The sequence below is a fragment of the Pteropus alecto genome, unplaced genomic scaffold (genome assembly GCF_000325575.1).
Source record: "Pteropus alecto unplaced genomic scaffold, ASM32557v1 scaffold138, whole genome shotgun sequence".
NCBI classification, from domain to species: Eukaryota; Metazoa; Chordata; class Mammalia; order Chiroptera; family Pteropodidae; genus Pteropus; species Pteropus alecto.
In genome coordinates this window covers 90,807-94,582 of record NW_006441525.1, presented here as the reverse complement: position 1 = coordinate 94,582, position 3,776 = coordinate 90,807, and the positions used below count along the sequence as shown (strand labels likewise).

At 32.6% G+C, this 3,776-nt stretch overlaps 1 protein-coding gene across 1 annotated transcript in view; it reads left to right on the top strand.

The window, feature by feature from the left end:
* ZNF782 (zinc finger protein 782) overlaps positions 1 to 3,776 on the top strand; it is a 51,889-nt gene that overhangs the window by 4,174 nt on the left and 43,939 nt on the right.

The window sequence follows — 3,776 nt, the reverse complement described above, 5'->3', positions numbered from 1 at the left end:
TACTTTTGTCTGTGTCTATGAGTTTTTGTTTGTTTGTCTTGTTGATTTGTTGCTTTCAGTTTTGTATCCTGCATGTGAGTGAAATTATATGGTTCTGTGCTTTTCCCTTTTGACCTATTTCTCTTAGCATGACCATTGCGTTGTCTCAAATGGCAGCATTTCATCTTTTCTGATAGCCGAGTAATATGCCATTGTATATATGTACCACATCCTCTTTATCCAATCATCTGTTGAAGGACATTTTCCATATCTTGGCCACCGTGAACATAGGGGCACAAAAATCTTTAAGAATAAATGATTTCAAATTTTTCAGGTAGATTCCCAGAAGAAGGCTTGCTTGATCATATGATAATTCTATTCTTAATTTTTTGAGGAACTGCCATCCTGTTTTTCATAGTGGCTGTACCAGTTTACATTCCCACCAGCAGTATTTGAGGGTTCATTTTTTCACCACAACCTCTCCACCATGTCATTACTTCCCTTGTTGATAATAGCCATTGTTACAGGCATGGTATGGTATCTCATTATGGTTTTGATTTGCATTTTCCTAATAACTAGTGAAGTTGAGCATCTTTTCATATGCCTGTTGGCCATTCGTATGTCTTCTTGGGAGAAGTGTCTGTTCAGGTCCTCTGCCCACTTATCAGTTGGTTTTTTGTTGTTGTTGTTGTTGAGTTGTATTAGTTCTTTATATATTTTGGATATTAGCCCCTTATCGGAGATTTTATTTGCAATTATATTCTCCAGTTGATTTATTTACAATGACATTGTTTTGTAGCTTTGCTAGTCTTATTTATTTTAGTAGATCTTTAGTAGATCTTATTTATTTTAGTAGATTACTAAAGACATTTTGTATGCACAATTATGTTATCTGTGAATATAGATATGTTACGTCTTCATTTTTAAATTGTATGCATTTTATTTCTTTTTCTTTAATAATTGGCTAAGACCATCGATATAACATTGACTACAAGTGGTGAGAGAAGATATTCATGTCTTGTTTCTAATCTTAGAGATAAAGTATTCATTCTTCACTGACATCATTAACTGAATTAATAGATTTTTTAAACTGCCCTTTATCATTTTAAGGGAGTTCTCTAGTCTGCTGAAGGATTTTTTTTTGATTCACTGATAATCATCATCATTGAATTTATCAAATGTTCTTTATTGAGATAGTCACATGGTTTTCTTTTTATTCAGTTAATATTGTAAATTACATTGATTTTTCAATGTTCAACCAACCTTGAATTCCTGGGATGAACCCCAGTTGTTTATACTATATTGTATTATATTTTTTATATTCCTGGTTTTGGTTCACTAACTGTTAAAGGACTTTTGTACTTATATATTTAAAGGATATTTGTATTGTAATGCCATCTTGAGGACTTGATATTATGGTAATGCTTGTCTTATAAAGTGAGCTTAACCGTTTCTACTATTTTCTAGAAAAAAAATTGCATAGAATTGATATTATTTCTTCCTTAAATGTTTAGTGGAATTCACCACTAAAGCATTCTGCAGCCAAATGCTCTACCACTCAGCTATACCCCCTCTACCACTGAAGCATTCTAAACCTAGAGTTTTCTTTTTGGGAAAATTGTCATTAAGAGTGAAATTTATTTTTTAATTAGATATAATACAGTTTGGGTTATATATATATTTTATTGTGGTAAAATATACATGACATAAAATTTACTATTATAACAATTTTTAAATGTAGTTTTGTAGCATTAAATATACTCACATTGTTGTGCAACCCTCTTCACCATTAATCTCCAGAACTTTTTCATCTTTCCTAGCTGAAGCTCCCATTATGCTCCCATTACCCACTAACTCCCCATTCCTTCCTTCTCATAACCCCTATTAAGCACTGCTCTATTTTTCTGTCTCTATGAATTTGACCATTCTACATAAATATAACTAGATTCATACAGTATCTTTCTGTGTCTGGCGTATTTCACTTAGCACAGTGTTTTTAAGGTTACTATGTTAACAGTGGTGGGAACAGGCATTGTTATCTTTGCCTTGTTCCTGTTTGTAGGGGGAAAGCATTCAGTCTCTCGCTATTAAATATGACGTGAACTGTATGTTTTTAATAAATGTTCTTTAGCAGGTTGAGGAAATTCTCTATTCTTAGTTTACTTAGGGATTTTTTTTTTTATCATAAATAAGTTTAATTTCCTCTTTCTGCTTTATTTGGGCTTCATTTTGCTCTTTTCTAATTTCTTGAGATGGAAGCTCAATTATTAACTCGAAGTTTTCTTGTTTTCTAATGTATTTAGTTATGTAATTTTCATCTTGGCACTGTTTTAGCTGCATCCTACAAATTTCCATTTATTGTATTTTCATTTCATTTTGTTCAGTGTATTCTTTTTTTATTTCTCTTGAGACTTCCTCTTTGAGGGATTATTTAGACATGTGTTACTTAATTTCTAAGTATTTGGAGATTTTTCTGTAACTTTCTGTTATTGATTTTTAGTTTGATTTCATTGTGGTCAGAGAACACACTTTATTTCAGTTCTATTACATTTTTTTTAATGGCCCAGGATATTGTCTATCTTGGTATATGTTCTATATTTTTGGAAAGGATGCATAGTCTGCTGTTGGGTGGAGTTTATTTAATTTTTAATTTTTATTTTTGAATTAATTTATTTAAATTAGTTTCAAGTATACAGTACATTGATTAGACATCTATGTAGTTCATAAAACGATCTCCCTTATTGCTCCCTCCCTCTTCTGGCCCTCCACCTAGCCATCATATTAATACTAGCTGCATTCACTCTGCCGTGCTCTCCATCCCCATTCCTAACCATCAACTACTAATTTGTACTTCTTTAACCCTTCACCCCATTCTCCCAGTCCCCTAACCTTCACCCCTCTGTCCATCACCAAATTTTCTACTATATTTGTTTAGATTAGTTTGTTCTTTTTGTTCCTTAGATTCGCATATAAGTGAAATCATATGGTATTTATCTTTTTCTGTCTGACTTATTTCACTCAGCATAATAACCTCTAGGTCCATCCATGTCGTTGCAAATGGTAGGATTTCATTTTTGTTTTTTTTTAATGGCTGAGTAATATTCCATTGTATATATGAACCATAATTCTTTATCCAATCATCTGTTGATGGGCATTTAGGTTGCTTCCATATCTTGGCTATTGTAAATTGTGCTGCCATGAATATTGGAGTGCATAGATCTTTACAAATTATTTTTTTGGTTTTCTTTGGATAAATACCCAGAAGTGCAATTGCTGGGTCAAAAGGTATATCCATTTTGAATTTTTTGAGAAACCTCCATACTGTTTTCCATAGAGGCTGTACCAACTACAATCCCACTAACAATGTATGAGGATTCCCTTTTCTCCATATCCTCGCCCATGCTTGTTGTTCTTTGATTTATTGATGATAGCCATTCTGACAGGTGTCAGGTGATAACTCATTGTGGTTTTAATTTGCACTTCTCTGATGATTAGTGACCTTGAGCATCTTTTCATATGTCTATTGGCCATCTATATATTTCCTGTTTGGAGAAGTATCTGTTCAGGTCTTCTGCCCATTTTTAAATTGGATTGTTTTTTGTTTTTTGTTGTTGTTGAGTTATGCGAGTTCTTTATATATTTTGGATATTAACTCCTTATAAGATATATCATTAGCGAATATCTTCTCCCAGTTGGTTGTCTTTTGTTTTGTTGATGGTTTCCTTTGCTGTACAAAAACTTTTTAGTTTGATGTAGTCCCGTTTGTTCATTTTATCTTTTGTTTCCCTTGCCCAGGG